At 45.9% G+C, this 13,480-nt stretch overlaps 1 protein-coding gene across 1 annotated transcript in view; it reads left to right on the forward strand.

Annotated features, from left to right (window-relative positions):
* BACH2 (BTB domain and CNC homolog 2) overlaps positions 1–13,480 on the forward strand; it is a 163,534-nt gene that overhangs the window by 82,343 nt on the left and 67,711 nt on the right. Inside the window, exon 4 of the mRNA XM_026038398.1 lies at positions 10,602–10,754. The gene's annotated coding sequence lies outside the window, so the exon portion shown is untranslated. The remainder of the gene's footprint in view (positions 1–10,601; positions 10,755–13,480) is intronic.

The following is a 13,480-nucleotide window of genomic DNA, read 5'->3' on the forward strand; positions in this document are numbered from 1 at the left end:
AATGATTTTGCTGTTTCGGAGCGTATTTTGGAGCATATATATTTCAGAGTATGTGTGTCTCCCTGGCAGGAGACTCATAGTAGGCTTGGCTGGATCATCATTATCCTGGTTGTAGCAACCACAGTTTTAGATCGTCTGGTCATCAGAAAGCATCACTAGAGGCAGCGGCAGTCTCACTTGATTTCCAACCACTAAAAACATCTGAACCTAATTAATGAATTAATGTGCGGAGGTGTAAACTGAAGAATGTGGACACGTGGGAGTGTATGTTGGAAGCTTTGGAAATGGGATCCCTCCATCATTCAGGTACTGATGTTAAAAGATGGAAAAATCAGTGTGCACTGAAGTTTGATTGAACATTTTTTTTTTTTTCCACACTTGTCTTCCTAGGTGCAACTTCATTTTTGGAACGCACAGAGGGAAAAACAAGAAGCTTTTACATTCCCAACACTTTCCTTTGGGGAGAAATCCTGCAGGGGAGAGCATGCAACTCTCCCGATGTTTGCAGCGCATAATCCCAAGAAAATCTAATAAAATCAGTGCTTCCGCTGCGAATTGGCAGCATATTGTTTCCCTAGCAAACAAAAGACCTGTTTTTGGTTTCTTTGTAGTACAGTCTGATTCAGATTGTACGGAGTTGACTGAAGAGAGTGAAATCTGTTTTTGACAGATGTTCCCCACAATCTGGCAAATATAAACACTCCTGCAAGACGGTAAACAGCTTGTTTACATAGGAAACCTTTTATATTTTTTTTCTATTTTTTTGAGCAAAAAACACCAACACAGAGCAACATTCGGATCAGTCATTCTGATCAAGGCACTGTCAATTATTAGGCTATAAAGGGAACTGATGACTCAACTTAAACAGCGTTGCGGCGGTCTCCGATTTTCAGTTTCGTAACAGCTTCTTTTCAGGAATGATTCTCATTCATGTGCAGCCTTTGAACACGTTTCTGGGAGCGTGGGGCGTTTTATAGCAGCCAGAGAGCAGCGCTCGGGTACGCGAACGCCTGTGTGGGATCCAGAGCATTCCCTGCGCTCCGGGGCGCCCTTCGGCGCGTTGTAGGATGGCCCTTCTCCGGTCGCACCGAATGCCGGGACCAAAATCCACACAAGCTGCTTTCTCAGTCCCCGTTTCAAAATTATACCTATGCGAGCATCAATAAAATTGAAAAGAACTTTGATTCAGAGAGTGAAATATTTTGATCAGATCCCATGCTTAGTAATTCCAGCAAGCGCGCTTGTTAAAACTGGTGACTCAGAAATTGAAATGCAAAACGTTTCTCTAAACGGTGGCCGGAAATTAGCTCTGAAAACTGAAACAAAGCCCAGACCGCAGTTTTATCTATTTACTTATTAATTTTAGATGTGCGAAAATCCATTTGTCTTTGGGAGACATTTTGATTCCCTTTCTGTAGAGCCCCTATGATCCTTAGGCTGTATGATCAGCCATGCCAGGACAGCCTGACATGTCTAATTTTTAGTTTAAAAAAATGAGTTCCTTGTGAATGATTTTATTGCCTGTAGTGCTGTCTGATTCTGTCATGGCATTTGACACAACTTGGAGAAGTATTAGGTAAGACAGGATGTTGGAATATTTGAGGTCATGTAATATTAAAGAAAAACCCCAGAGGAGCAGAATTGAACCGAGTTTGTTTAGCGCAGGACACACAGGTTGTGTACGCGGCGTGCGGGGGCGTCTCACTGCTCCGGGATGAGCAAACCCAGGCGTTTCTCTGTCGGATGCAGACCCGCTGCACGTACGTGGGGCTTTTCCTCGCTGAGACGCGGTGGGGCTTCTGCTCTGCCGTGTCCTGCACCGTGCTGCTTCACGGTGCCCGGGAAAGAGCCTCGTCAGCACCGCGCGATGAGCGCCTGCTGTCGCTGCAAGGCTGCGCTGGGGATTGCTGCTCTGTGTGGGTCCACTAATCATGGAATAGAATAGAGCCATAGAATCCTTGGAAGAGACCTCTAGAGATCATCCAGTCCAACCATAAACATATGCAGGCTCATCCAGAGCACAGGGCACAGGGTGGCATCCAGGCGGGTTTGGAAGATCTCCAAAGAAGGAGACTCCACAACCTCTCTGGGCAGCCTGTTCCAGGGCTCTGACACCCTCACTGTCAAGAAATGTTTCCTTAAGCTTCTGTGGAACTTCTGATGCTTCGGTTTGTGGCCATTTCCTCTAGCTCTATCAGTGGCCACCACAGACAACAGGCCAGTCCTATCCTCCTCACTCTCCCTTGATGTATTTATAGACACTAATGCAGGCCCTGACTGCGCCCCGAGTCCCCCAGATTGGTCATGCTTGTCGTTTTGTAAGGAAATGCTGCTCTGCCATATGAAAAATAGCAGGTTATGTCAAGGTAGAGCTGTTGACAGAGGTGGTCTACTGGGTGATTCGTATCAGAGGTACCAAGCCAATGGTGTGAAAAAGGGCCGTGCTTCCCCTAGGGAAGATGGAGCCGATATCTGCGTCCCCGTCCCCTGCTCTGCCCAGGGGTTGTTGCTCTTCCCTAGCACTAGTCGCTGGAGCAGAGCCTAGGAGCTCTGGATTCCCTAGGAGCTCTGGATTCACCTTAGGCAATGTGAGGGCTCTTCCTCGTCGGCTGCCGTGTGCCCTGGGGCCCACACATGAAAAGCAGTGTGGGGGAGGACAAAGTAATATATGTTTAAGGGACTTCCAATTCCCGTTGCTAGGCTGGTGGAGCAGTGCTCGTTGCGTAGAGAGAGCGGTCTGGATGATTTTCTTAATTACTGTTTACCTAAATAAATAAATATTGCATATTCATGGCTCTCACTAAAGTAAGTCGTGTTGAAATGTTTACCTCTCAGGAGAATAATTATTAGGGTGGGGTGGGGGGTGTAGCAATTAATAATAAAACATTCAGACAAGATTACAGAATGTTCTGATTAGAATAGTAAACATTGTGCTAGAAATAACAGCAAATACATGGAGCTGTCTTGAGCTGAGGAGAAAAAAACGCTGTGCTCTCCACAGAATCCTGCTGAACTGAAGCCATTCACTTGAGAGGACGGCTGTCTTGGAACTTCCCTGTATACCAAGTAGGTTCCTGCAGCATGAAGGTAGATTTATTGGATGATTCTCTCTCAAATCGAGCCTGGAAAGAAACCACAGGAATATTGGCATTCGCCTAGCTGTGCATGGCAGCTGTAATACCCATCAGCAGTGCTCGGAGTCCCGTGTCGGGTGATTCTTAAACCAAGTGACAGAGGATGTTTCAGCTGTTTATACCAATAGTAAACAAAACCTTCATTTGTGCCGTAATCCCTCCCCCAGCCCATACAATCCTTTGAATGAAATTCTCTGCTCAGCTGAGAGTTTAAATTTGGACACATCTTTTCATGTCTTTTGGCTATGGTTTCTTATCTAGATAATCAGCTCAAAGAGAGTCAGCGATGTGTTTCAAGATTTCTATGACAGCTGCATACCATTAGGCTGAATAATTAAAACAAAAAATACCCTTAATTGTAGTTTAATGCAGTAAATACAGATTGGGCTTGCTGTTGAGCATACGGCAGTCTTGGACAAGGGGGCTGTTCCTTAACCCTTTGCAGAGGACACTTATGGGGCTCTGCGCTGCAGCCACCTCACGCGTCCCCCGCTGTTTCGGGCCAGCGAAGGAGAGTGACCTCTGGTGCAGTTGCTTATTTGCATGGGATTTGGGGGAAAAAAATGCTTGCAGGAGACGAGCAGAAGGTAGTTATTAGCAGTGGGGTAGTCAGGGCGCTCCTTGCGTTGGCACGAAGCAGGATGCGATTTCCTGGAGCTGCTTGTTCCCCGGCTGGGGTCACAGTGGCCCCCGTTGCCTCAGCCATGGCCGCTGCATGTGGGCAGCCTCAGACTCCCGCAGATGTTTAGGCAAAGGGAATGACCTTGAGTTCAGAGCTGTCTCGGATGTCCTAATGAAAAGGGGGAGGACTCTCCCTGCTCAACTAAACATCTGTCAGCCAGCCTCAAAGGAGCAAGCTGCTGTCCCGCCTGGGCTGCTCTGTAGCTCTAGACTTCCAGATCTTATCCTCTGAACTAAATTGTTCCCTTCTAAGGCAATGCCAAAAACGTCCTGGGTGCCTGTAGGCACAGAATCACAGAAGGGTTAAGGTTGGAAGAGACCTCTAGAGATCATCTAGTCCAACCCCCCTGCTCCATCAGGGACACCCAGAGCATGTGGCACAGGGTGAGCACTCAGCTTTGTGCTAGCACATACCCATCCTGGAATACCATCTCATCTAGAAACTGAAAAGCAGTTCTTCTTTAACTGAAAGCATCATCTTACTATTAGGATTGGTAGTTTTTCGCATATGTGTCATTAATGGAAGTGTTTGGTCATGGTCTGAAACGAAATAAGATGGTGAAGATCAAGCACGAGCAGCTTCCACTATGAGCTGTGCTGTTTCCAGAGCAGGTGATGAGAATGTCCTGTTGACTTGACTCCCCAGTAGGCAGCTCTGCAGCATCTCCATGCTAGTGAATGTCCACTATGAATTTCATTTTTCTTCTTTGGTGGCTCAACCTTTTCCCTGGACAAAACGTCTACTGTGCAGCATCACCGAATGGTGTCTGTACCCAAGAGGATGAGGGTGTTCGTGCATGGACAAGCTGTTGGATGGGGTCATGTTTTGTCAGTGTGCTCCATGACAGAGTGATTTTGCAAAAGTATTCTCCTTTGAAGAAATCTTCTGGGGTGCCCTTCAGCAGATGTCTGTGGAGCAGAAATGCCCCTTTCCACCTTGGCTCCTTCACACACATCTCCTGGTGAAGTCAATGGCAGGGAGGCAGCCAAGACCTCACGCAAAATTCTCAGTGTTCAGAAGGCAGTTGGTGCTGCACATACAGAATACACAGCACAGTAAACCTGATATCAGCTCGCAACTAATTATCTGGGTATAAAAATTCCCCTGCTTGCTGTTTTGCCGTTAGAGACTCGCTGGTAAGATTTATGACTCTGGCTAAAGTGAAGTACCATTTCCTTTTTCTCAGCATTACTGTGCGTGGCCTTTCTGGGTTTTCTTGTTAAACCGACTTGAGTTCACACAACAGGGAATTATTTTTGAAGCTCTTTCCCATCATGATTCTATCTTTTTTTTTTTTTCAACAAGAGAAAATTACCACACAAAACACTTAATTTCTTCAACTTTCCCTTGCTTTGTGTGAGAGTAAAGGTGGAGGAATTAAAAAGCGGTCCCTTCTAGTGAGACTCAGCGTTGCCGTGTTCTGGATCCTGCAGCTCCCACGGACTTGTGGTGACCCTACCCCTGCCCTAATCAGCATGGGTATGAAAGGATGGAAATGTGGCTCCCTGTGCTACAGCCAGCTTAGTTCTTTCTGCTGGAGTGACCTGAGATAACTTCTGCAGGAGAAGGAGGAGCTGCTAAGTTGGGGACCTCCAAAAGGAGGTGGGCTTCCTGGAGAACCAAGCTAGATAAATCAAGGTAGATATAACACTTATCCTTGGCCTTCTTGTAGCACCTCTTCTGGTTGCACTTCAAAACCTGGCCTCTGTATCCTCTACAGTTTCATGTGCAGCTGCTTTGATCAGCATTCGCATGAGCTAAATGACATTCCCCTCCTTTAGAGGAGAGTGCCGGGAACCAGATGTCCGTCTCGGAGAAAGACTTTATTTATTTCTCCTGACCTAGTGCTAAATGCATCTGTCTTCACTGCAAGGGCTAATGAAAATTAGACGGCCAACTGAACTTGTTGAACTGGCAAATGTTTATCTGATTTCACCCTGGTCTGAAGTTACCTGAAAGTCAGTATGTCAAAAGACAAAGTAGCAGTTGTTTTTTATTGTGTAGAAAGAAAAGGTATTTTTCTACAGGAGGCAGAAAGGCAGTAGTTTTGAGCTGTTGCAATGTTTCCCAGTTGGATTTCAACATAGTTATTTTTGCTATTAGAGCTTTGAGGAAAAATGATAGAGATGCCAGATAAACCTTCCCAAAAAAAGCCATTTGTGTTAATACTTAAATATTGTTCATCTTTCGCAGCGTTTGCTTATCTGTTTCCCACATGCTGAACCTTATGGGGAATTTTTGTGGTTGCCGGTGACCTGCTCTTTCATTCTGTGTTTGAGCTGAGTTTCCTTGATTTGCATTTTTAAAGAGAAATCAGCAGTGGAGCTCTGGCTGCTGGTGCCTCAGCGCTGCTGGTGGAGCCTCCTGGCCGCTCTCACGGTAGACACGCGCTGGGGCAGGAGCCCCACGCACCCCACGTCCTTCCCCGGCAGCGCCGGGAGCTCCGGGATCGCTTCCCGGGATAGCAGGCTGGGTGTCAAGGCAAGGGACAGCTCCTGAATGTTGGTGGTTTCTTCCTTGCTGCCAAACCGTTTGATTGCATCTTGTTTGTGTGTTTATTATCCAAAGGCTGTAGTCCTTACAGAGGAATACACCAGACATCTGAATTATCATCAGATTTGACCCAAAGTACTAGATTTTGCTGTATATTGTTTTTCTAGTACTCTCTACTACAGTAGATACAAATGTTTGGTTTATGTCATTTGGTAATACGTGCTTAGTTTTATGTGGGGTCCTTCTTGCAGAATATATAAACTTTCCTTTTAACTCTAGCTATTCTTTCAAGAGTTGTTTTACCAAGGAAAAATATATTTGAAGGCGGCGTTATTTTAATTTAAGAATATTCATTCCTATGTTGAAGTAATTCAGATTTCACACAAGATGGTTTACAAGTTAATGCAGTGCAGATCTTGAACTAGTCTCACCTAACACTATTCCCACCTCTCCTAGCCCAGCCTGATTGAAGTGTCATAAAATTAATTATAACCAGGGGACGTGAGAAGGTGGGAAACTTCCCCCTCACACATCCCCCCAGTGCTCTGAAGGTTTTCCCTTTCGGACCTAAGCATCATTAAGGAAAATCCAGTTCCCAGGCGGTCTTGAACAATTCCCTGATCAGTGAAGAGCAAAAGGAGCTGCGCTCTCGTTATTTTCTGAGTGCATTTTCTGATGAGTTTAGTCATGGTTTCTAGCCAAGCTAATTCTTTGAATGTTTTAATCAGTATCTAAATAACAGATAAATTGCATCGTAGTTGAGCCCTTACCCAGCTAGCCCAGAAACAGCCAAATCAAGAACCAAGAAGGGCATTAGAGCAAAATCCGATGCCTTCACAGGTGAAGCAGGCTGTGTGTTCTCTCCGGCATCAGATGCCGCCATCGTTGTGGGTTTAATTTCCCGATTTCAGGGCGGGATTCTGCGCTACATGGCAGGAGCAGCACAAATACCTTCCCAGCCTCAGGCAACGCTTCAAGCGCTTGCAAACTACAAATGTTATAATGAAGCAGCTTCAACCAGAAAGCAATATTCTTCAGCTTCACTTGAAAACATATGAAACGTAAAGAAAACATGCTTGCTAATCTGTGACAGTACTGCCTGTAACAGCCTGGGATCCGAGACTTTTGCAGCTTGTTTCTGCTCGCTTTGGGGTAGCAAACATTAAGCTCTATTCAAGCGAGGCACAACTTGAGAAAACACGAGTTCTTGTTTACACATCTGTGCTCACGTCTTCCTGTTGCCTGCTGCTCTGCCTCTCTCGAGTGTGTGTTTTGTGTCTCTCCGTGTCGGCAGGCAGCACGCCGGCCCATCTCGGCGCGTGCGCTTGTTTTGCCTAGGCCTTGGGCTGCGGAGGGTTTGAACGCAGATGTGTCGGCCAAGGCAGCGGTGCCCGTGTCGCCTCCCTGACCGCTCTGCTTTCACGGGCAGGGTCGCACGGGCCTTGTGGCCTGAAGGAGCCTTGGTGCGAGCCCCAGAGGCCCAAGCGACGCTCGTCTCGCGCTGCCCAAAGCCTCCGCCTCGTTGTTTTGTTCATCGCAGGCTCCAGGGCCTCTGTTCTCCTCCTCCGAAGCATCAAAGGTGCTGTTATTTTTCATTAACAGCAACAACATAAGCTCTCTTTGAAACACACCCACGATATTAAAAAAATTAAACCACTAGATTTAGATGTTTTCTTGAAGCAGATGCTTCTCCTTCCGGCCACTGTGGTGCCCGGCATGCATCTGCCATTACCTTTCGTTCCTCCATGAACCCTCCAACACACTCCTGTACACACTCCAAAATTAAAAAAAAAAAAAAATGCAAAACAGATAGCAAAGTTCAAAAACGTACAAGATGTTGTTGCAAAACATAGTTTAAAAAAAAGTTTAGAACATCAGGTTTGAAGTATATTTATTTAGTCTTCCCTACAGTTGTGAGGGCAGAAGCTTCTGTTGGAGTTAGAGATGAAGCTGCCCTGCACTCCGCAGGCTCTTCGGGTAAGTGTTGCCCAAGGACTTTGTGCTTGGGTGGAGAGGACGTCTCCCTCTTCACAGGATACAGCTCTTCCTAGGCTGTAAGCCGAGCCAGGGAGGCTGTGCAAATGCCTGGGCTGTTCTTCACTACATGCAGTTGTGGCTCCTAGAAGCTCATTTTTCGTATGTTCTCTGCAAGTTTACAGCTGTAGCAACACTTGTGTTTTAAATAATTCGCGTGTTCCACAAAGAAAACTCTTTATAAAAATGGGAAGTACGAAATAGCCTAGATGTCGAGCATAGGCAAGGCGTTAGGTTTCATTCTCCCCTAAGCTGACCCCTGGGCAGAGAGATTCCTGCTTTCATGTTTTAGATCATGTGTAAAACCTGATGCTCTCTGGATCATCCTGTGTAGGGCAAGGATATCTAGAGAACATGGGGAGAGAAATAGAGCAAGACATTTGCAGAAGGGAATGAAATGTTTGGGAGGTGGCCTCATGCTTTCTACAGCAGTGAACATCAATCAGACCTTCTCAGAAAAGCGTGGCACTGAAAGTCCATCCCACTCCTTTTTTGTTGTTGTTTTTGTTTTCCTATTCCCTGAATAGTTTATTCTGTTTTCTTTCAGCTATGCTACAGCAAGTGCAGTTTTAGCTCAGAAGTGGAGCTTGTACTTGAAAAAGCAAAGGCTTCCCTGTTTTTATCCCTTTGGCTATCAAGTAAACAACAGTTATTTTTGTTTTACTAATGATTTATGACTGAATGGACTTAGGGGGGGTATTTTTAGTTTTATAAGCGATTTATATAATGTATATTTATAACCATAAAGATTTTGGGTATTTTGTCCTCATACAGTCCTTCAGTGAACATTGTGCCCACTTGGAAAAACATATATACATATATATATATATATATATATATATAAATACAAATTAAAGAGACACAAGCATTGCATTTTTTGAATAGTCTCATGATTCTTCTTAAGTATATGTACATATAATGCTTAAATGTAGCAGAATTCTGAGCATCTGTTAATAAATCATCTAGCAGGGTGCCATCCAGAAGAAATAGTCTACTCTTCCTAAATGATGCTGTTTACAAGGCTTAGAGTAAAATGCCGTAATAGCAACACTCAGGAAAAAAAGGAGGGAGCTTTTTTTGTTTAAATGTTATTCTACCTTGAGCTGCATATTAAAAAAATAGTCCTTTTTCATGATTTTTACCTTGTTTATGGAGGTAGCAATCCAAAGTTTTAACTGGAAAGTGCACTTTGCAAATTTCTGAAAAATAATAGTAGTTTTTTTAAAAAGATTAAATGTTCTTTTGCAATTTCCTGCTCCTTACTTCCTCCATTTCTTTATGTAGCTTTCTTTTTTTTTCCCCTTTGGTGGTAGCTCTGCAAATGCAGCCCTTGCCGTGACCCTGCAAAGCTGTGAGATGTGTCCATGCCACTTCTTGCTCTGCTGCTGTCCCCTTCTGTTAGAAAGAAAATCACCCTCATTTGTCTCTCCCAATTCACTGACTTTATTCGTGTAAATAGTATTTAAGTGTTCAAGTGTTTCTTTTTTTTTACCCCAGGAAGAGAGTAATGTGAAACTCTGGGTACCAGCGAATTCAAATCAAATATCGCCCTAGCTTAGAATTCCTTATTTCTCCTTCTGCAAGCGCTTCCTTCCCACACGTGTCCCCGCCGCCGGCAGAGCGGGAACGCTCCCTCGCGAGCCCTTTCCATGTGATTCAGGCTGGCTGCTCCTTATTCCTGCTCTGATTTCCTCTTGACACCGGATCGCATGAGTTTGGCTTTCCCTTTGGGCGGATGGAGCTGCCCGGCACACATTGCATCCGTTGGGGATGGAAAAGGGAAAATCCTAATTTCATTTCAGTCCTGATTGAAAGTTCTTGATGAAATCAAAGCTAAGCTTTGACAACAGCCGGTGTTAATTGTTACCTAAAGTCTGTTGGACCGTTTGGGTAGTTTTGTTGAAACACCTTGGTGGTGTGAGTGGAGTTTCATTCATACACACACAGAGTGTGCACATACTTACAGTACAATCTGTTAGAGTGATTGCAGAAATAGTAGTTTATTTTATGATTCTTTACGGGGACCCTATTTGTGTAGGTGCTGTACAAATGAAAAAATACAGTCTTCATCGTCAGCAGTTTACAATTTAAAGGTAAGATGAGCTATGGAGCTCCATAGGCTGCACGTGGTTTTAATGTTGGTCTATAAAGACTTTCTATGTTGAAAAAAAAGACAAGTTCATTCTAGAATGAGAAGTGGGGGAAGGAGGTTTTGATTTGATGCTTGAGTTTTAATACCTGGCTTCATTTTATTTTAGGTTGATAATCGACCGAGTTGCCAGAACTTTGCCCTGCAGAGCTTTGGAGGGCCACTTCTTGATGGATTGCTGTAGCCTCTTAGCTTCTCCATTGATCCCATTCCCTGCATCGTGAGAACGTTTTAGCCAGCACAGAACCTAGAGAAGTTACATGTAAGTCATGATTCACATTCCTTTCTTTTTAAAGAGAAAAAAGGGGGAAAAAAAGAAAAAAGGGTTTTGGGGAGGCAAGATGGAGGCAGCAAACAGCATACTTTAGAAAAATAGCATAAAAGCTGTAATCCAACAGCAAACATTAGATTGGGAATAAATTGCTACTGAAGTATTTTTAGTGGCTTTTCCACTTTAAATGATGATTGTCATTTTGAAAGCTTTCCTAAGTGTTCTGCTTCCATAGTAAACCTTAGCAAAAAGGAGTTAAAACAGCTTCTTCACCACCACCACCCTCAACCTCCAGTTATGAAGGGTTTTTTCCCCAACTGGATGCTTTGGCGTGCACATATCCATGCTGGTGCTTCCTGCAAGATCCGAGGCCAACCTCTGCCCCCTGGGCTGCAGGGTTTCTCTATTATAGACCCAGTATCTGCTGGGCTTCCCAGAACAGTTTCCAGGGATTGTCCCCAGCAGGGCCGCCCTCGGGAGCCTCCTGCTTTGTAGCTGGCTCGTGCTGTGGGATCCCAGTGCCTCCCGCGTGTTTGCCGCTCAGAAAAGGCAAGGCACGGGCATTGCCAGGCGGCGTGTTTGCACGGGCTTCGCGCCTGCAGGAAATGCCACTGTTGGTGTGGAAAGAGCTGTGCAAATGCCCTAGCAGGGTGGGGAAAGCCACGCACGGCTTTGCTGGGGACAGAGGGGATTGAAGGGGCTCAAGGCCCCTTCCTGCTTCCTTAATCCAGACAGTATGTGCCGGTGCACGTTGCACACTTAGATTTGTCCTTCCAAGATGGGAGAGGTGCTGTGCCCGTGTGCCTGTGCTCAGCACCACGGCTGATTCCTCCCAGGCCCCTCAGAGCATCCCCGAGGCTGGTTTGACTCTCTGCCCCCACGAGCAGCACCAGCCCTGTGGGGTGGCCATGTGGGCGGGAGAAGCTTCTGGAGCCTCACACGGAGAGGGAGAGGGCGCCTCGAGGGGCTGCGGGAGGAGCCCCTGGAGCCCCGTGTGGACAGGGCACCTCAAGGGGCTGCGGGAGGAGCCCCTGGAGCTCCACAGGGAGAGGGCACCTTGAGGGGCTGCGGGAGGAGCCCCTGGAGCCCCGTGTGGACAGGGCACCTCAAGGGGCTGTGGGAGGAGTCCCTGGAGGCCCGTGTGGACAGGGCACCTCAGGGGGCTGCGAGCACCGCGGCCGGGGGAGCCCGGAGCGGCCGCTCGCTGCGTGTGGCGCTGCTGTCCTCAGCTGTGTCCCTCCCTGCGCTCCGGCGACCAGCAGCTGATCCGATAACCTCAGCCAGGAAAAGCTCCGGGGAATCCCGGGAATGGAAAGTGGCGCTGGCCCCGGGACCGGGCCCGGAGCGGGCTCTATAAGGACATCTGCTCCCAGCGCCCAGCGGGGGAATTCAAGGGCGGCACGGCGCTCGCGCTCCGAGCGCCGCCGGCCCCTCGCTGTTAAGGAACAAGAAAGCAGAAGTAGAAATTCCTTGAAAACCGCTGGCAGCCTGGATTGCAGAGGGAGGGGCCGTCGAGGTTAAAAGAAGGAAGGGTTGTGTTGGTCATGTTTTGTTTTGGTTTGTGTTTTTTTCTTCCTGAAAAACACTGACTTGTTGCTCACGAAGGCTGGCATCCTGCCCTTGTTTTTCCACTGGAGTAATAAATTCGTATTATGCAGTTTAGTGACTAATCAGGCCAGGACACTGAGGCCAACCACAGCACTCGCTCTACTCAGTTGGCCTTCAGTGCTTACTAACACTAGGTATTTATTACAAATCATAGTATTACTTAAAAAAATACATAAATAGAAGTACTGGCATATTTTGGAAGTGGAGAGGTTTTATTAGAGATAAACCCGCATAGGACATATAACTTCTTTCATTTGCTGTGATATAACATACAGGCCTCAAAACAAAAAGAAAAGATCTACTGAAACAGAAAAAAATAAAGCACATAGGAACTCAGTTTTTTAAGGCAGTAGATTTTTGTTCTTTTTTTTCTTTCTTTCTTTTTTCCTATGATAAAGGATATTGGTGAAAATAACAGTGAAATGGTGGGCAACAGAGAAGAATTGTCAAGAAAAACTACTATCAGTGAGCCTTGCTATTATATTATAGCCCTTGCAATACAGTGTATTGCAACTGTATGCAGTTGCAATAAAACTCTCCATAGGAGAAATCATCTGGCTACCTGAGAATTTGGGATCTCTTTGAAAGTGTGTTTCTAGTGCTGATCACAGGGAAAGAAAACCTGAAAACAGGAGATATAACAACTCAGTAGCAAGCAAGCGACAAGAAGCAACCCATCATTTATTAGTCCTACTTAACACAATTCCCTTGTCACTTTGAACCCTTATTCACATTTTTATGGACCTTTCTAGCGATTTTGGAAATGCTTGTAATTGGCCACTTTGCAACTTCCTTATTAAAATCCCTTTAGCTTTAAAAATGACCTCCTTTGCAGCAGACTTGAAAAGGCAGCCAGAAGCTGAGTGGACACAAATGGGGAAAAAAAGGAAAAAATCCCTCTCTCTTTCCCTGTCTGCAGCTGAAGCACATGGCAGAGGCGTGTGCAGGATGTTTTCCTCTCCTGCTTGTACTGTGCCTAATCAGAAGTCTCTGTTTCCCACACTAAAACCGTATTTGAGCACCAAATTAACCTGAAAACACGTGCACAGATGGAAAAGCAGTTGTATCACAGGGTTTCCTCGTCTGTTTGGGTTTTGCTGGTGGTGCCG

Source organism: Nothoprocta perdicaria, unplaced genomic scaffold, assembly GCF_003342845.1.
Source record: "Nothoprocta perdicaria isolate Ctin4 unplaced genomic scaffold, notPer1 scaffold_21, whole genome shotgun sequence".
Classification (NCBI taxonomy): domain Eukaryota; kingdom Metazoa; phylum Chordata; class Aves; order Tinamiformes; family Tinamidae; genus Nothoprocta; species Nothoprocta perdicaria.